The sequence below is a fragment of the Rattus norvegicus genome, chromosome 2, assembly GCF_036323735.1.
Source record: "Rattus norvegicus strain BN/NHsdMcwi chromosome 2, GRCr8, whole genome shotgun sequence".
NCBI lineage: Eukaryota > Metazoa > Chordata > Mammalia > Rodentia > Muridae > Rattus > Rattus norvegicus.
The window spans coordinates 139,498,141-139,521,644 of NC_086020.1; the positions used below are offsets into that span (position 1 = coordinate 139,498,141).

Genomic DNA, 23,504 nt, shown 5'->3' on the forward strand with positions numbered 1-23,504 from the left:
TGTGTAGGCAAATGAATGGAACTAGAAGAGAAAATCATCCTGAGTGAGGTAACCCAGACCCAGGAAGATAAATATGGTATATATTCAATTATGAGTGGATAATAGTCATTAAGTAAATTATGGGGGGGAGACACATGGATCTCCCTGGGAGGGGGGTCCCAGATTGGGGGAAAGTGGGGATGGTAGTAGGGGATGGGGTTCAAGGAGAGAATACAGGGAGAGACAACTTGATTCGTGGGGGGTGCATTTTGCAGGTGATATGGAAAGCTAGTGCAGTGGAAGCTTCCTGGAATGTGGAGATTATTCTAATGAAGATTAGGGTATGTATATGTAGTAGTAATGGGTTGGCTGTATAGAATCTTAACTAGCTGGCCATCTCTTGTTACCAAATGCAGCTTCCAGTGGTGGAATGGGGTTACATTCAAATGAGTTGTTAGCCAAAAGAATCCCATAAAGATTTCCAAATGGCCCAGGCTGTTGCTAAGAAACAGGGTTGCTCTCTGCAAATTGACTGAGGGGCCTCACTGCCCCAGGACAATGCCTGCACAACTCATTGAATATGGAGAAGTTAAACTGGTGCCTACAGTTCAGTCTCTTTGCTGTGGGAAGGTACCTGGCAGATATTCTTACTGGTTGTGTGTCAATCTGACACACCAGCTAGAGTCAAAAGAGAGGAAGGAGTCTCTGTTGAGGAAATGCCTCCATGATTCCCAGCTGTAAGGCATTTTCTCATTAGTGATCAATGGAGGGGACCCAGCCCATTATGGGGGGTGCCATCGGGCTAATAGTCTTGGGTTCTATAAGAAAGCAGACTGAGCAAGCCATGGAAAGCAAGCCAGTAAGAAGTACCCCTCCATGGCCTCTGCAGCAGCTCCTGCTTCTAGATTTCTGCCCAATTGGAGTTCCTGTCCTGACTTCCTTTGGTGATGAACAGCAATATGGAAGTGTAAGCTGAATAAACCCTTTCCTCCCCAACTGCTTTTGGTCAGTGTTTCAGCACAGCAATAAAAATCTTAACTGAGATAGAAGGGCATTGAAAGAGGAACACAGACACCAACTCAGCCACAAAATGTTGACCTGTAATCTGTCCTGACTGAAAAATATGTTAAGGCAATTGTGACACAGACTGTCTGGGAGTAACCAACCAATATTTGATTTGGCTTATGGCCCACTCCATGAGACAGAACCATGCCAGACACTGCTTGAGTGATCAAGAAGCTGAGACTAGATATCCCCGATGAAATGACTCCTAATGATATTCTGCCATAGTCATCATCAGAGAGGCTTCCCCCGACAGTAGATGGAAACAGATGCAGAGATCCACCATAGTCAGAAGTAATTCCGAGAGAAAGTGTTAATGGGAGAGTTCCATCAGATAGAGCTGGACAAACTCCTGAGTGAGGTAACCGAGACCTAGAAGGTGAATATGGTATCCAGTGGAAGAGGAGGTGGAAACCTTGAAAGAGTCAGAGAAGGTAGAGGACTTTAGGACAACTAAGCAAGGCACATGAGCTCACAGAGACTGCAGCAGCAAGCAGTGGCCTACACGGGTCTGCACCAGGTCCTTCCTTATCTACTACAGCTATTAACAGTATTTTTATGGGATTACTGACTGTGAGAATGAATGGGCCTCTGACTCTGTGCCTGCCCTCAGGACTCTTCTGTTGGGTTGCCTCGTCCAACTTCAATATTATAGTTTTTGCTTCACCTTACATTTTATTTGGGCATGTTTGATTGTTATCCCTCAGAATCCTGTTCTGTGTGGACACTGTCCTCGGCAATGGGACCATCCCACTGTCAGTGTGCAGAGAATGACCCTGAGTCTAAACCACCAAAAGGGAGTGGATCTGAAAGAGAGGGCAGTTGGGGAGGAGGAATAGAAGGAGGGGGAACTATAATTAGGATATATTGTATGAGAAAAGTATCTATTTTTCAGCAAAAAGAATTAAAGGGCTACAAAAAAGGTGGGTTTTTTTAATTAACAAGATTTATTTCCAATTAATTTTGTGCTCCTTCCCTAACACCAAATTCATGTTGAAACATTCTTCTCAATATGACAGTGGTAGGAACTGAGGCTTTTGATAAGCAGCTAGGTCATGAGAGCAGAGCTTTCTCACTGCCCGTGTGCCTTCTTAGGTAAGTATGTAACCTGGATGATCCTTACCCTGGCGTTGGGCTTCAGTCTACAAAGCCTTCAGAACTGTTCTGTCCGCTCACAAAGACAGATCATCTAAGCAGGGCCTTAGTGATCAAAAGCGGAGAAATACTGAATGAAAACCAGATCCAACATGTTTGCTGTGCTGCAGGGTCCCTCGGAGCCTGGGTAGGACTCAAGTGCTGCGTTGTTTCTGACAAGAAGAGAGAGCTCAAGGGAGAGCGAACTAGGAGCAGTTCCTGTGAGTCACTGTTAGTCCCTGGTCTTTCCTTCTTAGATGTCTAAGTTTAAGAATGATCCTGCTTGTAAGGCATGATAATCGAATACATACAACTGGGAAAGGTTGACCCATGAGTATTTGCGTTGAATTTCACCACAGGTCATCACCTGATAACAAAAGCAGACACTTCCTGCAATGCCTCCGTGGGAAATCGGAGGCCGGAAGTCACATCTGGCCACAGGTACTGTTTCTTTGGACGCCAGGCGATCTCACTGTTCATGTAGCGATTACCCAGAGTGCCTGTCCCCCTACCCCGCAATCACCTTTCCCTGCATGTAGCGCCTCCATTCTCAAACCATACACCCTAAGACTCTCTTATTAGGCAGAGATTGGAGCATGCCAGTTACTACCGTAAGTCCCGCATATATGGATTACTTCCGTTTTCCCATCCCATTTTATTTATCCTTTCATTTTTCTCCTTTTAAAAACACTTTGAAGGGTTGGCGAGATGGCTCAGTGGTTAAGAACATTGGCTGATCTTTCAGAGATCCCGAGTTCAACTCCCAGCAAACATATGGCTGCTCATGACCATCTTTTGGCACGTAGGTGTACATGCAGCAAAAGCACCCCTACATTTAAAAAGTGTATAATAAGTATTTTTGAATGAATACATAAACTTCCTGTATTTTCCATATGAAATAGTGGCCTTACGTATGAGATTTTCATACATAAATATCATTGTACTCTCTTAATCTCTCCTCCCTCATTCCCTAGCCCCTCTCTTTGCTGGTCCCAAATAGTCCTCTATTTTCATCATACATGTAAATGTGTTATGTATGTTGTGATGGTTTGCATATGCTTGGCCTAGAGAGTGGCACTATTAGAAGGTGTGGCCTTGTTGGAGGAAGTCTGTCACTGTGGGTGGGCTTGGAGACCCTTCCCTTAGCTGCCTGGGGATGCTCAGTCTGTTCCTGGCTTCCTTCAGATGAAGATGTAGAACTCTCAGCTCCTCCTGCACCATGCCTGCCGGGATGCTGCCATGCTCCAGCCTTGATGATAATGAACTGAACCTTTGAACCTGTAAGCCAGCCCCAATTAAATGTTGTCCTTTATAAAACTTACATTGGTCATGGTGTCTGTTCACAGCAATAAAACCCTAACTAAGACATATGTATATATGTATATGTGTATGTATGTATATGTGTGTATGTGTATGTGTATATGTGTATGTGTGTATATGTGATATATGTATATGTGTATATGTATATATGTATATATAAAATATACATTTGTATTTCTTCTTTACATATAAGTGCATATAAGCATGCATATATCTATTTAAATTACATTCCACGCACAAAAGAAAATTCATTATTTTTCTTACATTTACTACTGTGTTTTGTCTTTAGAAAACTGCTCAACTTATTTGCCCATTTATTGATTGAATGATTTGGTGTTTGGGGTATTTAATTTCTTCAGTAATTTATGGGTTGGATATAGTGATTTCAGTATAGAGATATTTTATCTTTAGATTTATTGCTAGGCTTTATTTAATTTTCAAAGGGATTTTTCCCCCATCTGATTTCTTTCTAAAGTGTTTGTTACTGATATATGGAACATAGGCTATCAGTAAATCTTCGTGGAAGTGTATTCCCTAGATCTCAAGTTGGGGCAGAAGGATGTTTTAAATTGTGATTTGTAAAGTTACTTACTCCTTATGAGAGTTATCTTTACGAAATAATAAGAAAATATCAATCATTGATGTCGCCACAAGACTCCCCCACTCTGTCCACACTGCAGATCCAACCACAGGGCCATTCTCCGTACATCTTTCCACTGCTTGTAGACAGAAGAACACTTCACATCTCCTCTGTGAACCAGGCTGTTCCACACTTTTTAAAATTATTTATCTTATGTATCTGAGTACAGTGTCGCTGTCTTCAGACACACCAGAAGGGGGCATTGGGCATTGGATCACATTTCAGATGGTTGTGAGTCACCATGTGGTTGCTGGGAATTGAACTCAGGACCTCTGGAAGAGCAATTGGTGCTCTCAACCGCTGAGCCATCTCCCCAGTCCATGTTCTTTTTAAAGATTTTTTTTATTCATATAAATGGGTGAAATTGTAAGATTCCCCTCCCCCTTAAAGCAGTGGTTTTCACACCTGAAAATTATGCCCAACAATGGAGAGTGTGAGCCTGTCTCTAATTCAGAGGCTCTCCTTGGTGACCCGACATTCAAATCTCCCGTGCCCTTGGTAACTGGCAAATTGTTAAGGATGGTGGCCTCCATCTACTTCTAGGTTCAAGGTTTTTATTCTCCTCTCTCTCTCTCTCTCTCTCTCTCTCTCTCTCTCTCTCTCTCTCTCTCTCTGTGTGTGTGTGTGTGTGTACCAATTATTATAAATACAGTGGGGGAGTATGGTGTGGGAGATTTCCATATTTGGACTGCATTAGTCTGGATTGCTTTTTTAAAGTACAGTTCAGTTGGTTTAATGACGACCTTTCTCCAAGTAGGTCTGTACACGTGTGTTTATCTCCATTCCACAGCAAAGTCCAGACTCCAGACCCTTAAAATTTCTACCCCATGGGAAAGTTTTCATTTTCCTTGCTCTTCAAATGTCTGTTCAATTATTTCCTTAAGTCTTTAACTTTTTTTCCTCTCACTTGGGGAGGCTGCCGAGTCTGGCAGCTGAGTGCCTGTGTGTTCCTAAGTGCTCTGAGGTTCAACAGGGAACTTCTACCAAAACAATTTATCCTACACATTTTTTTTTTACCGAAGCATGAGTATCTTAGCCAGCAGGGAGCTGGTGAGCCATGAACCATTCTGCTGTAGAGATGACCACCCTGACGAAGACTTGCAGTTCATTAGCTCTTGAAAGCCAATAGGAGCCAGCTTCAGTCCCTAGTGAAGCGAGCCTTCTAGGCCACTGTTTCCAACATTTGAATGAGAATCTTTATCACTAATGAAAAAGCACAGAGGTTCATTCAGAATCTCTTGGCCTGGGGGCCCATTATAACACTGTATTTGTTACCTTTTGTTGTGGTGATAAATATGGCTACCAAGAGCGACTTATAGAAGAAACAGTTTTATTTCCACTTTGGTTGTGGTAGGGTTAGACGGTCATGGCAGTGGGTGACTAGAGCAGGATGCTGAGAGGTCACATTTCAACTGCAACAGAGTAGAGTAGAAGTTGGGAGAGGGCTCAGCTCCTCAAATCCCTCCTTCAGATATTTGTTTCCTCCAGCAAGGCGCCAACACTTAAAACTCCTCAGACCACAATGCCCGCTGAACATCAGAGTTCAAATGCTTGCACCTGTGGGGAGAGACGCCTATGGGTTTCTTATTAAAACCACCACAGGTGTATATCTACATGTTTAACAGTTTCCCAGGTTGTTCCGTGTTGTCATTCCTTGTAGGCTCCACCCAACAATTACCTGGCAATAGTCAGGTAGGCCTGGCTTGCTATGAAAGAGAGACTGTTTGGCTCCTTTTCGCTCTCCTGCCCCTTTTCTCTCTCTGCCCCCTCCCCCCTCTCTCCACATGTTCTGGCCAGCCTCCTTTCTCTCTGTCTCTGTCTCTGTCTCTGTCTCTCTGTCTCTCTGTCTCTCTGTCTCTCTCTCTCTCTCTCTCTCTCTCTCTCTCTCTCTCTCTCTCTCTCTCTCTCTCTCTCCTCTTCTCTGTCCCCTTTCTTTCTTTGCCTCTATTCCCTTCTCAACTCCCTTTCCCATGTCCCAAGCAAACTCCGTTCTATACTACACCTGTCGTATGACTGGTACCTGAGAGGGAAGGGATGTCTCAGCATGGGCCCACTGAGGTGCCCCCTCCCACCTCACCATACTGAACTCTATAAAGCATGTCCATGGCTTTTTTAAAAACACAACATTTGGCACTGAGACTTGGATTTAGAAACTCACAGGTTCATTTCTTCTGCCACCACATGGACTTTCCTGCCATTGGATCACTAGAACTCCATCCGAACACTGGCAAATTGGTAAACTTCCTCTACCACTGGTCAGCATAAATGACCCCAGTCTCGAGGAAGGGCTGCTGAGTTCTCAACCACCCTCTGGTGTCCTAGAGGATGGAAGTCTTCACAGTTACGACTGGCCTTTTTGCTGACCCTTTATTCTAGGACATCTTCCCTTAAGTGAGGCCTTTCTCTTTTCCTCGAGACAGTTTCTTTCTTGTTGCTGGGAAATCCTAGACCTAGATAAACCATTCTCCCTCCTCCTCTCGGACACTGGCCCAGAGCTCAGCCCCCACTTCATTAAATGACAACCTGGTGATATGACTTGGCTGTCTGTTTCTTGTTATTAATTTATCCTCCAGATACCAATAGGGATAATATTAATAACTTCTATTCTCACCCAAAAAGAAAATGTCTTTGCCACTACTTCTACGCTCCCTACTGTGATGTCTTAAAGGCTTCTGAATTCACATGCTAAATTTGGCCCTAATGCCCACTAGGTAGTAACTCTGAATGGCCACTTAATGGAGTGTAATGGTTTGTATAAGCCTGGCCCAGAGAGTGACACTATTTGGAGATGTGGCTTTGTTGGAGCAGGTATAGCCTTCTCAGAGTAGGTGTGCCATGTGGGCGTGGGCTTTAACACCCTGCTTCTAGCTGTCTGCAACTGAGTCTTCCACTAGCAGCCTTCAGATGAAGACACAGAACTCACCTCTGCCTGCACCATGCCTGCCTGGATGCTGCCATGCTCCTGCCTTGATGATACTGGACTGAACCTCTGAACCAGTAAGCCAGCACAAATTAAATGCTGTCCTTATAAGAGTTGTGTTGGTCATGGTGTCTGTCCACAGCAGTAAAACCCTAAGACATGAAGCTTAAAAAAAAACAAAAAACTTTTTACGACTTGCACCCAGCAATCTGAAAAATAGAAAGATTTTTATGTAGGCTTTCTCCCACCTTTTCCCCCAACCGCTTTATTCCTCTGCTCCCTGCTCCTGACTCCCTGTCTTTTTGCCTTTTAACAGTGCTCTCCAGATCTTGTTTCCGACTAAACATGCTCGGCCTCCATGCTCCTGTGCGCCGCCCACCTGTGCAGGTGCCAACTGTTTGCTCCAGCAGGCAGTCGTGAGTTTCTATTTCTGGGAAACTTTTATCTCTAATCTATGATTCCCTTCCACTCTGGTCTGCCAGCTCTAAGCCAGGTGCGGCAGGAGAAGGGATCCCTAAGCGCAGCACAGACAGAGCACCTGAGGCGCTCTGTGTACAGCTTAGACCCAGTGCTCCATGCACAGTGACAGAGGCTGCCTGAGGTGCCAGGGAAAGACCTCCTTCCTGTCTAACAGACAAAACATGTCTACTCGTCTCGGCTGATGCATAACAACACTTCTGCTGTTCCATTCTAAGGTATAACGTGATTTCCTCCATATGTGATGCGATCACTTCAGCGCCATCTTTGGTAAGGGCGGTCCCTTGGCTGGCTGTAGCTTCAGCACCATCTTGGTTGAAGGCAGTCTCAAGGCTATCTGCCATCTTAATTGTGGCAGTTCCCACTTCACTGCCTTCTTACTTTAGAACAGCCTGACTTAAGTTCTCTAAAGACACTTTTAAGGTATGGTTTTCATATGATTTCTATCCTGCCTTGGTAAACAATTTTAATATTAAAGATTTACAATGATTAAAAAGGTTAAAAACACTGCCTTAAACATATGTTTGGCCTTGTTTTTGCTACTGTGTTTATGTTGCAATGTACTCTTTTTATTTGCTAGATAAATTCTAGAACAAATAATTAAACAAATGCATATTGTCTAACTCAGATATACTTAATGGATGTCAATCTTGTTAGAAGTCTGCTAAATGTAATGTTAAATGTTTTAGCTTATGACTGATGGAGACCCCAAATCCTAACCCTGACCCATGCAAGGTCTCTGAGAAGATATGGGCATAGTGACAAGATTCTTCCTGAATTGTGGTGTGATAACCACTGAGAAACACTGCTCCATTGCCTTGCCTGCTGCCAGGGCTTGTCCTACAATGTGGACAAACAGAGGATACAGAGAGTTAAATGTCTCAGATTGCCTAAGACAAGGTAAGTCGTTCCTCCCAAGTTCTTAACTCCACAGGAAAAAAAGCCTCTCATCTCCTGGGCCTGAGAGCCAGACTAACTCTGACCAAGTTACAGTGGAGATCACAGGGCCCTGGGAGAACTGTTTTAAGTAGTGGACTATAGACCAACCCCCGTCATATTAATTGATATATGGTATCTAGATAATTTATTCTTCACAGTTTTCTGATTACATTGACAGCTAAGCTAACTTAACTGATAGCTTGACAGCTCAAAAACAGACCTAGCTCCTTACCCCAAGGTAACCCACCATCATATTAGCTCATCGATCAATTTGTTAACGAGTCAAGACCTTCAGATCTCTTCTCAGAGACAGACAGGTTCGCCTTGCTCACAGGCTTCACGATAAAGAATTGTACTAGTTCAAATGTAACCTTTCACAGATGTAACCTGCTACCTCCCTATCTGAACTCAGTCTCCAGTGGCTAAATGCTTGTTGTGCCGAAGTCCTAACATTAACTAAAATAGTTCTTATAAATTAATTTAGCTCTATAAAACATTCCACTGAAAGATCCAACTTTGATAATCACAAGTTCAAATTATAAGCTTCCCTCAATTGTTTCCTAACTCTAGACTCAAAGTGTTTCTCCTGCTAAATCTATACTCTTGGCTCTCATAGTTACAAATATAAGTTCCCTTTGGTTGCCTTTTAAGACTTAAGGTGTTTTTCATGCTAAACTATATGATCAACTATCATATTCACAAGGTTGATTTTTCTAGAGTCCTTTGTCTTTTAAATATAAGCTTAAAATACTTCTCATTGTGATATATATATATATACATATATATACATATATATATATATATTTATAGTCAGTATCCTAGATAGAAGGAAAAGCCCTTTTTGCTTCTTCTACTCCACAAAATGTCTTTGTCTTCCTAAGCTCACCTTAAAGACTGTTCATGTTGTTAACAAATTTATCTCTTTTGTGAATTTATAAGCTACAGGAAATCTACTCCAATCTACTTCTCATGGACCAAACAGACTCCATCTGGATCAGTACACTTGTCAATAGCCTAAGCTTTTACTTGATGCCTATTCCAGAGGGTGGGATTCCTCTCCTCTCCTGTTCCTGGGATTGGGACCCACCTAACCCCAACCATCAAGTCCTAAGGGTTTCAAAGGTACATACGGAAAAGGTTTTCTCTCAAACCTACTTAACTTTATTTTCAACCTCCAATGTGTGTGTGTGAGTGTGAGTGTGAGTGTGTGCGCGTGCGTATGTGTATGTATGTGTGTGTGCTTGTGTGTGTGTGTATGTGTATGTGTGTGTATGTGTGTTTCAGCATCTTGCCAAGTCAAGGCATTTATTTAACAGCTACATCCAGGAGGACACCAGCAAAGCAGCCCACAGATGCTCCAATCTTCTCTCACAGACACAGATGCTACTACTGGACCTGCTCTTTCCAACCCACAGATGGTTCTACAGACCCTGGACAGCAAGAAAACAGCCAACTTTCATAAGACTAAACCAACATCCCCATCCCCATCCCCATTTTCCTAGGTTTCCCAGAGACACGTCGCCCCAAAGTCAGCAAGTAACTAAAGATCATGATGACACTGTTTCTGCTTCACCACCTCTTTCTAGTTTCTCCTTTTTAAAAATTAAACCAAAATGGAGGAATGTTGGCTTTCCTTTTATACTCTGCCCAATAGTTACCTAGCAACAGCCAGGTAGGCTTCTTATAAGAGTGACTATTTGGCCTCTCTCTCCCTCCCCCCCCCCTCTCTCTCTGGCTCTCTCTGGCTCTCTCTCTCTCTGGTTCTCTCTCTCTCTTTCTGACCCCTTCCCCTTCTGTCCCCTTCCCCCTCCCCCCATGTGTTCCTGGCCAGCCTTTTTTCTTCTCTACCCTCCCCCCTCTCTCCCCAGCCCCCTCTTTCTACCTCTATTCCCTTCTAAACTCCCCTTCCCATGTCCCCACTCTATACTATACTCATCATACGGCTGGTACCTCAGGGATTAGGGATGTCTCTGCACAAGCCTGCTGAGGTACCCCCCTCCCACATCACCATGCCATGCTCTGTAGAACATATCCTTGGCTATTTTAAAAACACAGAATCCTGATACTGTAGTTGGAACCCTCCCTCCTACATTCACTTCTGCGCAAGTCCATGCCACATATGTAGCATGTCTATTGCAGATGAAAGACCCAAAATACTTTTTAGCACTAGCAAACCCACTAAGCTGTCATTAGAGTAAATTTACTAAGATGTAATTAAAATAGATCCTAATGTTCAAGATGAATAATGATCGTCGGATTCGTGTTCTTATAAGGATCTATAGTTAGCTCATTACTTTTCATTTTCCCGAATGTAAAGTGTGCTACAGAAAGCCAAGATTCATATATTTTAGAAATTAGATAAAATCTTCATGTGGCACAGGGCTCCTCTTAGCATTTCAACAATATTTACATCGTGTTTTTCTACTACAGAAATGTGCTAGCCAGCTTTCTCTGTTTACCCCAGCTTCCTGCAACAGGGCTGTGCCATACATTCACAGAGCACAGAGTGAGTGTAATGGTTCGTTTGTGAACAAAATAAAAAAACAAAACAAAAAAAAAAATCAAGTCTATAAAGTTTCTCTGAAAATGGGTGATTTTCAAGAAAGGGTTTTGTGTGATTAGTTTGTTCCTCTGGTGATGAATGGACTCCACTGGGAATGTTCTCACTGCTTAGGATCTGGAGTCGTTTTATTTTCTGAAGCTATATTCACCCCACCAATATCCACTCAGAAGTGCCCCCCCGCGGCAGTTTGTAATTTAATGGTGGTTTAATAATTATCCCATCAGCAATCACACAGGAGCATGTAAGTGTTTGAAACTGAGGCTAGTATTGTTTTGATGGCTGAGCGCTGCTTCGGCTTCCTGGATGTGAGGCAGCAGAGGCAGCAGGTAATCTGCACGCTGGTGACTAATGTTGCGAGACACCATAAAGGTTTCCCTGGTGGATCAGAACACCTTTACAACGGAGGTGTCATGGGAGCTGAGACATAGAAAAATAACCAAGACTCAAGGAGAAGAGCAGCCAGGGCCTTTTCAGGCCAAGGAGGGCAGTCTCCAGGCTTCAAAACAGTGATTTAGACGCTGTCTAAACGGTAACGAGGCTGCACTTGTCTGCTACAGAAGGCTGGCGAATAGCATAGACCCTGCACATAGCGTTAGAGATGGGAAAGGCGAACAGCACACCAAATCTGCTACTCACTCCTGAGGTGGTTCTAGATATTGAGACAGGTGAGATCAGTGCAGACTGGGTGTTTACAGAAGTCTCTCTGGTTAAAGGCTCTCTGGCAAGCAAACCCAATGTGAGAGACAGACGGGCATGCGCAGAATAGAGAAGATGGGAATGTGTGGATGGTGCCAGGAATGAGCCTTGGGAGGTAAAGTCAGTGTCCTGGCTCAGCTCTGAATGGTCAAGCATTTAAAGGAAAGGGGGAAAAAGCCTTATCTTCTTAGGGTTTTAGTTTCTTTAACCAGAGAACAGAAGGGGAAATTCTTGACTCATTTGGCTGTGAAGACAAATGAAGCGATTTATGTGTGTTATGTGCGCGGTAGGATCTTCCCTGCACAGGGGATATGAATAGGATTCTTTCATAATGAATCCTTTCTAAGCAGCTCTGAGTTCAGCCTCAGAGTATATATTTTGCCGGATTTGAATTTTTTTCACTAAGATTAACAACCTCAGAACAGAAAGTCTGATTCAATGATCCCGTTTGTATTTTAAAAACAAGTTTTGTGTTAATTCTTCTACTTTATTGTATTCTTAAGGTGTTTGTTGTTGTTGTTGGTTGGTTGGGGGTTTGTTTTTGATTTTTTAACATGTCTGCACATGCATCTGTACACATGCATGAAAGTGTCCATGGAGACCAGAATAGGATGTTGGATCCCCTGGACCAGAGTTATGGGTGGAATTCAGGTTCTGGGAACCAAACTCGGGTCCTTGCAAAAGCAAGACAGGGTCTTAATCACTGAGCAATCTCTTCAACGTTTAATGAAAATTTCTTAACATCTGTTGTAGTTTATATTTTAAAACTTGGACTAGAAAGATAGCACAGAGATTAATAGCACTTGCTACTCTTACAGGGGACCCAAGTTCAGTTCCCAGCACCCACATCTGGCACCTCACAATCACATTAAATCCGGCTCTCAAAGTTCCAACACCCTCTTCTGGCTTCCATGAGCATTGCAGCCACGTGCACTATCACCACCCTCCATATATAAACAGAATTTAAAAAAATGAAATGAATGAAAATGGGCTATGGGATGTCAAATTTCCAAACAGATCATTATTATAAAGAATATATAAAATATATGATATTTACATGTATGTTAATTTGAAAATTGCCATATTGATTATTAGTCTGAACGTTGTTTTAGAAAGCATCTTTTTTAAATGAAGACAATGCTATTTATCTTAACGTAGCCCCAGATGAGCTGGTTGGTGCAAGCACTTACGACTAAGATAAATAAGTCTGATTCCATTCCAATCCTCCAACAAGGATTCTCCTGGCCACTCTCCCTCCTTACAGCCCAGCCGTGTCTATCAAAGTAACCTACAGGCAGCAGTATTCAAAAGTTCTCTCTTTTGATGTTTTAAAGAGGAAACATAAGTTTTTTTAAAAAACACAATTTTCTATCATTTTTTTCACAAAAAGAATTTTCTGAAATAGGTCCCAGTTTTGCTCTCCTTTGGACAGTCATGATCTTTCTCATTTCTAACCTTCAAAAACTCTGTCTTGACTCTGGTTCTGAACTGTGGCTCAGTGAGACAAGCGGTTTGTTCTGGGACCTCCTGCCTCAGCCCTGGTAGGAGGCCTTGCATTTATTTCACATTTTCCCACATCTGTTTGGCACGGGAGGACCAATAAAAGCTTGCTCTACATTTCATTACATTTCTTGGTACAACCACCCACTTGGATCTGGCAAAGCACACACTATTAAAAATTCCGCCACAGTGTGGGCTTTCCCACACATCTGGAGTAAATATAACTTAAAGAAGTAAACACTTGGGCTTGAGAGATGGCCCAGCGGTTAAAAGCACTTGCTGCTCTCCCAGAGGATGTAGCTTCCCAGATTCCATGGGCAATTCACGACTGTCTGGAACAGTAACCCCATTGCACCTGGCACAACCTCCCCCCCCAGGACACAGATGCTCACAGACACAAGTGCACACCCACAATAATAAAATCTTCAAAAAGCTGTAAACACCAATTGTATTTCTATTTGAAAAGAAAAGAGAAGGCAGCATATAGCTGTCAGTTTCTATTTCAGATTGCTCCAACTACGTCCATATACAGCTAAAGTCCTTTCTGTGCTTAGAGGAACTATTTCCCATGAAAGAAAACAGCAAATTTCTTTTGGCTGCTCCATAAATGCAGTAAGAATGATGGCTTGCTGGGCTGAAGAGATAGATGGCTCAGCAGTTAAGAGCACTTGATGGGTTCAGTTCCCAGAATCCAAAGGGCACCTCACAACCATCTATAACTCCAGTTCCAGGGGATCCGATGGCCTCCTCTGACCTCCATGGGCACCAGGCATGCATGTGATACACATACATCGATATAGGGAGAGCACTCATATGCATTAAATTAAAGGTTGGTGTTTGCTGCTGCTGCTGTTGTTTTTAAGAATGATGGCTTGAGACATCTAATATGTATGCAAAATAAAAATGAGAGTATTGGAAATTCCAGCATCATAGGCTGTAAGAACAAACGTGCATGGTAAAATGCAAAGAGAAATTAATGTAACTAATTTCCATGCAACTTTAAATGCATCAATTCTTTGGTTAGATTCTGTTGTGGTTGCTTTGACTTGTGAGGAGCTGTGTTATGGACAAGACAGAGCATGGGAGATGGGTGGCCATTGCACTTCCTCCCATGGAGTAGGAATGGTGTGAGGCACCAGGAGGAGGGTGTGAGAGAGTCTGCTGCTGCTGCTGCTGCTTTGTTCCCTGAAGCTCGTTATCATGAGTTCCCTGTGCTGCCACATTGCTATGTCACATGGATGTCTTCAAGTGGGCAGTTGTAGCTGATCCTGGTCTTTATTGCCACCATGTCAAGTCATAGGTGAACACAGAGTAGTCCATGCAGTCAGTGACACATTCAGAGCTCACTCAGCCCGACGGTGGTAACCTTAATCGCTTCTGATACAATCACATAACTAATAAGAACAAGTTGCTCTATATTTTGGGACTCTGACTCCATGAATCTCAATGAGAAGTTAGCAACTCCTCACACTTCGTCTCAAGATAAAACATAAGATATATGTCAGCGGCTAAATTCACCCACTTAAAAGCCACAAGTTAGTTGTTGGGGTGTATTCACAGAAGTTTCCAAATTTTTTTAATCAATATTCAACCTTGAGACCATTTTGTTAAAAACAAACCAACAAACCAACAACAATGCCCACCATGTTAAGGGATAGTCACTCATAGTTTTCTCAAGCCCTAGTCTTAAAGCCATCATTAACACGCTGTCTCCATAGGTTTGCCCACACCACACATATCTGAAGGGAATTGTGATAACTGGTCCTTTGAGAATGGCTTCTTTCACTTAGTCAAATGCTCTTTCCTGCTGCAGCATTCGCCTGTGCTTTCTGAGTTCAGCAATTTCTTTTTTCTCACACAGATAGGAAGTAAATATTTTATATTATGGGCTGTTTAGTCCCTCCGGCAGTTACAGTACTTAACAGGTCTGGTGCTAATGCAGCCACAGACAGTACGGAGAAAGACGGCAGAAGCCATATTAAAACAAACAGACAAAACCTACACTTATTTACAGAATAATGGGGAGAGGTAGCTATGATTCACAGCTCAGTTTGCTGACCCTGATTTATGCATCTGAGGAGAGCCTGTTTTTTTAATTTTTTTTTTAGAAAAGAACTTCAAGTCTTAAATAAACTATTGACCATATTTCTTTATAATTCAAAATTTAAGCCAAAGCTGAAGGTTTTATTAAATTTCAAGAGTCAGCAGAGTAGGTATAAATCAATGTAGAATGTAGCAAAAAATGTGCACCAGGGAACGTTATTTCAGAGATTCCTTTGATCGGCTGAGCCACAAATCTCAAGACTTATTACACATAAAAATCAGCTAAAATGGTGGGGATCTATCTCCTGCTGGGCTCCTTCTGCCAGAATGTTTTTGTCAGGGGTTGTTCTCCCGCGGCTTTGGAAGTTTTAGAGATGTTCTCTAGGACAATTCCTTTGCATGAAAGCATTCTGTAGACTATGTGTAGACCTATCCTACTAATGCCCCCATCCAGATGAGTCCTTTATGATCCCTACAACATACATACATACATACATACATACATATATACATACATACACACATCACATACATGCAGCATATATATACATCACATATTATACATATATATGGAAAAATATATAGTGTATATTATACACACACACACACACACACACACACGCACACGCACGCACACACAACTGAGTGAGGAAAGGTTTATTTTGTCTCAGGGTCTGAGAGTACGACCATGAAGGGAAGGCATGGGAGCAGGAAGTGTGAGGAAGCTGATTGTACCACATCCACAGTCAGGAAGCTAAGCTGACTGCTGGGGCCATGTTTGACTTTTCCTTTTATTCGAACCAGGACTACAACCCATTAGAACAGGGAGCTGCTCGTGCTCAGGGAGAGTCTTCCCTCTGCAGTTAAACACCTCTGGAAACATCCTCACAAACACTTCCAGAGCTGTCTCCACAGGATTCTAACGCCAGTCATGCTGACGCACAGCCGTCCTCCTGGCTGAACCACTGAGGACTGGCCTTTGGACCTCTCTGCACCCATGTTGTGTACTGTGTGGGAACAGAACACTCTGACCGTGCTCTGAGTCTGTGGTCACTGTCGGTGGCTGAGAGCTTCCGGAACAAGAAGAGCTTCTTTCTCACATGGGAGTTATTAGCATCAGAGAGGGTCAAAACCTTAATTATCTCTTTACTGCTGAAAGATCTCTCTATAATAGCCTCACAGGAGGGGAGCCAAAGCACATCATTTTGATCTGCGATGCTTTATTAATTCTTTCTTGCTACCTGGGTTAACTTGCTCTACTAAGTTTCAAGTGGCTTGAGGATGGGAAATAATTTCCTTTGTACTCTCACCACCATTGGTTAACACATAATTGTGTTTAGTGTGCTTTTGAAACTGCATAATCATCTTAAGTTTTCCATTTCACGTATACATACGATGTCTTTTGACCAAGAAAGTCTTTAGCTATTCAATAATACTATTAACATAATATGAACTATTATCACTGGCTTTTAGGTATACAAATTGTTTCATTAGTTTAATTTTGTGAATCAGCCAACTATAACACAATGCTTTTGAACATATTATTGATTAGAATAGGTAATGTGTACCTCTCGTTCTTGTCCCACTGCTTTAAATAGAACAAAATAATATGTCCTAGTGAACATTCAGATTTCTTTCCACTGTGTACCACGGCTCTGGGGTTCTCATTCCTGCACCCACAGGTATAGGCCAGTCGCCCCTGCTTATTGAAAGATCTGTTCTGCCTTTTAAAAACAAAAATCATACAATCTAACAAATATCCCAACATCTTAAGCATGTTTTCGTCAGGGGAGTCCATGAGTCTCCCAAAACAACACAAGCTACTGCTGCTAACCTTGTTTGCCTCCCAGAAGATGAAGGTGATCTCCATTGCCAAAGACACCATTCATGTCTAACACTGGACTTGACTCAGAGGATCCAAGCTGGATCCGATCTGAAAGCTTCTTTCTGTGGGGACCAGATTTCTTGGTACTGGACAGTGCCATACAAACTGCTATGGAAGTGAAGTAACCAATAGTCCTACCTGGCTGTGATGCCTATGAGCCACAACAGCAAGCATTGCAAGATAAGCCCTAAGTGAAGGCATAACGGTGGCACACACATATATGTGTTAACCACTGCAGTGGTTTGAATAGGAATGGCCCCCAGAAACTCATGTATTTAGACGCTTAGTCATAAGGGATTAGCACTACTGGATAGGAATTAGGAGGTGTGGCCTCGTTGTAATAGGTGTGTCACTGGGGGTGGGCTTTGAGGTTTCAGAAGTTCAAACCAGGCCCAGTGGCTCTCTCTCTCTCTCTCTCTCTCTCTCTCTCTCCTGCCTGCTGATGCAGATGTAGAACTCTTGGCCCCTTGTCTAGCAGCATCTCTGCTGACATGAGTGCTTTCCATGCTCCTCACCATGACAATAATGGACTAACCCTCTGAACCTGTCAGCCAACCCCAATTAAATGTTTGCCTTTGTAAGAGTTGCCATGGTCATGGTGTCTCTTCACAGCCATAGAACATTGACTAAAACACCAGCAATGCTGACTTTGACAGGGAAGAACTACGAGACTTGGATTCCAGGAAGGAGCAGCCATCAAGGAAGTGGGCTCTAAGCCTTGCTGAACTGTGCTGCCACAGGACCGTGAGATTCTATATGAAAACCTGGGTGAGTCTAGTGACCCTTTTAGTCATTTTAATCCCAGGTATAGGGATGTGGGGCTGCTTTGGACTGTCAGCAGCGACTGACCATAATTTGCCTCATGCTCTAGCAGAGGCATGGTTTTGCCAGCTGCAGATAATTTCTGTGATTGGGTGATGTTTGGAATGCTGGGAACTTTTCATAGTATGTAGGTGCTTAGGGACCCAAGAGAAAGTTGGCAGTCATGCAGGGGTGTTGGTGCTGGTTTGTTAGTAATCGTGCTCAAAGAAGAAACAAACGAACAAAAAAGGAAAGTAGATACAGTGATCTGTCTCTGTCTCTGTCTCTGTCTGTCTGTCTGTCTGTCTCTCTCTCTCTCTCTCTCTCTCACACACACACACACACACACACACACACACACACACACACCTTTCTCTCCTATCTAGTGATAGGGGTTGAATCTGGGGAGATGAAGGATAAGAATCACTACAGATGAAGGATGAGAAAAATAAGAAGCCACAACGTAGCAAAGATTGGCTATCGTTGAGCCTAACTATTCTGTGACTTCTTACAGGAATGAGTATAATAAATTGGCATGGTTTAAAACTCAACTGTGGTAATTTACTACTACAGCAATAATAAATGATACAGTTAACTTCACAGAAGCAGCTGGCTTGCCTGGCTCCCGACCCATATACGCATGATCCAGCTCACATGTAGACACCTGGTCTGACACAGTGTGAGTGGGGTTTTCAGAGCTTATGTCATTATCACACTGGGATCAGGAATCAAAGCATCATAATTAAAGATAGTAGACTGGTCCACATTGATAGAAAGGCCATAATCTAAATGAGGACTTGTGAGATTCACCAAGCCTGTACAGGAGGAAGTTGCCCCTAATCCTCTTAGACAGGGTTTCTGCAGCCACAAGTTTCTTTTTTTTAATTGGATAGTTTGTGTATTTACATTTCAAATGTTAAATGTAACATGTAATGTTAAATGCTATGTAATTAAATGTAATGTTAATGTTAAATGTAATCTCCCTTCTATGAGTGTGCTCCCCCTCCTACCTACCCACTCCTACCTCAACACCCTGCCATTCTCCTACACTGGTACTTCAAGCCTTCACAGGACCAAGGGCTTCTCCTCCTATGGATGCCAGACAATGCCATCCTCTGCTACATATGCAGCTGGAGACATGGGTCCCCCATGTGTCCTCTTTGGTGGTGGCTTTGTCACAAGTCCCTCAGGCAAGAACTGCTAACTGACAAGCACAGCCTGGCACCTGGGCAGAGAGTATATTAATGTATACTATGTTACTGTATACTACATTAATGTATACTATGTTACCATATACTACATTAACATATCTATGTTACCATATACTACATTAATGTATACTATGTTACCGAATACTACATTAATGTATACTATGTTACCATATACTACATTAACATATATTATGTTACTGTATACTACATTAACATATACTATGTTACCATATACTACATTAATGTATACTATGTTACTGTATACTACATTAATGTATACTATGTTACTGTATACTACATTAACGTATACTATGTAACTGTATACTACATTAACGTATACTATGTTCCATATACTGCCACTGGAATGGACAGGACTACTTGAATTGAAGCAGAGCATTCTCCAGTTGGTTCCTATTCTCTACTTCTGAAGAACAAACCTCCACTTTTTCGGAGCCCTCATTGTTGGGGAGTAAAATCATCATGACATAGAAAAGTGTTTGCTCCACAACCACAACGGCCTGCCTGGGCTCTGATCCCCTGCAACAGAGAAGCCACCCAAAACATTAGAGTCTGCCTCTACCCCACTTTACCCATGCAGTCCAGCACAACGTTTAAAATGCCATTCATATCCCTGCTCTGACTTGGTCCCAGAGTTCCTTTTCTTTTTCTTTTTTCTTTTTTTCGGAGCTGGGAACCGAACCCAGGGCCTTGGGCTTGGTAGGCAAGCGCTCTACCACTGAGCTAAATCCCCAACCCCCCAGAGTTCCTTTCCATTGTACCTTTCTACAGAAACTGCAAGTCACAGTTCCGTCTTCGTGGCATACACCAATGAGCTTTAAATTCTGACAATTTTAGGAGGTAGCTCTATGGATAAAGCACTTGTCGCACAGGCATGAGGAGCTGATTTGTTTTTAGATTCTACGTGAGTGATGGCACTAAGCTGGACCTCACTTATTTCTCTAAGCATAGTGATTTCCGGCTCCATCTGTGCCTTTGCAATGTCAGGATGTAACACTTCTATGACCGCTTAATCTTCCATTCAGTACACGGGCCATCTTTTCCTTATTCATTCACTTAGTGAGCACTTAGGTTTTCTCCAGCACAGACTTGATTAAAGTTGCATAACGCTTCCTTTAAAGGAAGCATCAGAAGTCAGACAGACAGGCAAGTGCCCTGAAGAGGGTGAGTGTAATTTTCACTCAGGATCCTCTATGACTGGTCTCAAGTATCTATGTGAAGGAGGTTTCAGCTTCTGTAAGACTTACTATTGAGGAAGTAGAAAGAAATTAAGTCACAGCTCCCTACTCCCAAACCCTGTGGGAGAGAGAGCTGATCGCCTAGACGTGTGGGTAATCCTGAGACTGCAAGGCAGGAGAGACCACCACTTTTGCCCACATTTGCCCACATCCTTGGCACAAGAGGAAACTGTATAGGGCCTCTGGGCACAGGATGATAGGAGCAGTCAAGCTGCAAGAGCCCTGAGGTCCAGACTGCACCTGGAACTGAACGGACCCAGTCAAATAGCTCCCTGCACCCAAATCCCATGGGAGGGAGAGCTAGACCTTCAGAGGGGCAAACATGCCTGGGAAACCAGAGGAGACTACTCTCTGTCCAGATTTCTGATTCTAGAAGAAAATGCCTAGCACCATCTGAGCCCCCTGTGCACAGGGACCCAGGAGAAGGAGGGGCAGACCCTTCTGGTTACTGCCCACGGAAACAGCAGAAAGTCAGTGGACAGGAACTACTACACGCCTGAGAGCAGAACACTTTGTTCCCATAACTGGCTGAAAGAAAACAGGAAAACAGATCTACAGCACTCCTGACACACAGGCCTATAGGAAGGTCAAGCACTGTCAGAAATAGCAAAACCAGGTAACACCAGAGACAACCTGATGGCGAGAGGCAAGCGCAGGAACCCAAGTAAGAGAAACCAAGACTATATGGCAACATCAGAGCCCAATTCTCCCACCAAAGCAAACACTGAATATCCAAACACACCAGAAAAGCAAGATCTACATTGAAAATTACATTTGATCATGATGATGGAAGACTTTAAGAAAGACATGAAGAACTCTCTTAGAGAAATGCAGGAAAACACAAGTAAACAAGCAGAAGCCCTTACAGAGGAAACACAAAAATCCCTGAAAGAATTACAGGAAAACAGAGGTGAAGGAATTGAAAATGGAAATAGAAACAATAAAGAAAGCACAAAGGGAGACAACCCTGGAAACCAATTACAGAAAACCAAAGGAAGAGACAAGGAGCTGTAGATACAAGAATCACAAACAGAATACAAGACATAGAAGAGAGAATCTCAGGAGCAGAAGATTCCATAGAAATCATCGACTCAACTGTCAAAGATAATGTTAAACGGAAAAAGATACTAGCCCAAAACATACAGGAAATCCAGGACTCAATGAGAAGATCAAACCTAAGGACAATAGATACAGAAGAGAGTGAAGACTCCCAACTCAAAGGACCAATAAATATCTTCAACAAAATCATAGAGGAAAACTTCCCTACCTAAAGAAAGAGATGCCAATAAACATACAAGAAGCCTACAGAACTCCAAATAGACTGGACTAGAAAAGACACTCCTCCCGTCACATAATAGTCAAAACACCAAATGCACAAAACAAAGATAAAATATTAAAAGCAGTAAGGGAAAAAGGTCAAATAACATATAAAGGCAGACCTATCAGAATTATACCAAACTTCTCACCAGAGACTATGAAAGGCAGAAGATCCTGGACAGATATCATATAGAACACAAATGGCAGCCCAAGTATCCAGCAAAACTCTCAATTAACATAGATGGAGAAACCAAGATATTCCATGACAAAACCAAATTTACACAATATCTTTCTACAAATCCACCCTATAAAGGATAATAAATGGTAACGCACAACACAAGGAGGCAAGCTACATCCTAGAAAAAGCAAGAAACTAATCGTTTTGCAAAAAAAACAAAGAGAAGACAAGCACACAAACATAATCTCACCTCCAAATATGAAGATAAGACAGAGCAACAATCACTATTCCTTAATATCTCTCAACATCAATGGACTGAATTCCCCAATAAAAAGACATAGATTAACAAACTGGATACACAATGAGCACCCAGCATTTTGCTGCCAACAGGAAACACACCTCAGAGACAAAGACAGACACTACCTCAGAATAAAAGACTGAAAACAACTTTCCAAGCAAATGGTCGGAAGAAGAAAGCTGGAGTATCCATTCTAATTTCGAATAAAATCGAATTTCAACTAAAAGTCATCAAAAAGGATAAAGAAGGACACTTCATACTCATCAAAGGAAAAATCCACCAAGATGAACTCTCAATCCTAAATATCTATGCTCCAAATACAAGGGCACCTACATACATAAAAGAAACCTTACTAAAGCTCAAAGCACACATTGCACCTCACACAATAATAGTAGGAGATTTCAACACCCCACTCTCATCAATGGACAGATCATGGAAACAGAAATTAAACAGAGACATAGACAGACTAAGAGAAGTCATGAACCAAATGGACTTAACAGGTATTTATTGAACATTCTATCCTTAAACAAAAGGATATACCTTCTTCTTACCACCTCATGGTATTTTCTCCAAAATTGACCATATAATCAGTCATAAAACAGGCCTCAACAGATTCAGAAAGATAGAAATAATCCCATGCGTCCTATCAGAACACCACGGGCTAAAACTGGTCTTCAATAACAATAAGGAAAGAATGCCCACATATACATGGAAGTTGAACAATGCTCTACTCAATGATAACCTGGTCAGGAAGAAATAAAGAAAGAATTAAAGACTTCTCAACATAGCCAAACTTATGGGACACAATGAAAGCTGTGCTAAGAGGAAAATTCATAGCGCTGAGTGCCTGCAGAAAGAAACAGGAGAGAGCATATGTCAGCAGCTTGACAGCACATCTAAAAGCTCTAGAACAAAAAGAAGCAAATACACCCAGGAGGAGTAGAAGGCAGGAAATAATCAAACTCAGAGCTGAAATCAACCAAGTAGAAACAAAAAGGACCATAGAAAGAATCAACAGAACCAAAAGTTGGTTCTTTGAGAAAATCAACAAGATAGATAAACCCTTAGCCAGACTAACGAGAGGACACAGAGAGTGTGTCCAAATTTACAAAATAAGAAATGAAAAGGGAGACATAACAGCAGAATAAGAGGAAATTCAAAAAATCATCAGAGCCTACTACAAAAGCCTATATTCACCAAAACTTGAAAAATCTGGAGGAAATGGCAAATTTCCTAGACAGATACCAGCTACCAAAGTTAAATCAGGAACAGATAAACCATTTAA

The 23,504-nt window shown here is 42.4% G+C and overlaps 1 long non-coding RNA gene across 2 annotated transcripts; it reads left to right on the forward strand.

The window, feature by feature from the left end:
* Nucleotides 1-221: 221 nt before the first annotated feature.
* LOC134485911 (uncharacterized) lies at nucleotides 222-23,474 on the forward strand. 2 transcript variants are annotated; one of them, XR_010064278.1, is made up of 4 exons: nucleotides 222-2,396; nucleotides 2,535-2,616; nucleotides 3,361-9,593; nucleotides 9,788-23,474. It is a non-coding gene; the product is annotated as an uncharacterized LOC134485911 (long non-coding RNA). The 2 variants fall into 2 exon arrangements; XR_010064277.1 differs by having other exon boundaries at nucleotides 3,361-23,474.
* The last annotated feature ends 30 nt before the right edge of the window (nucleotides 23,475-23,504 follow it).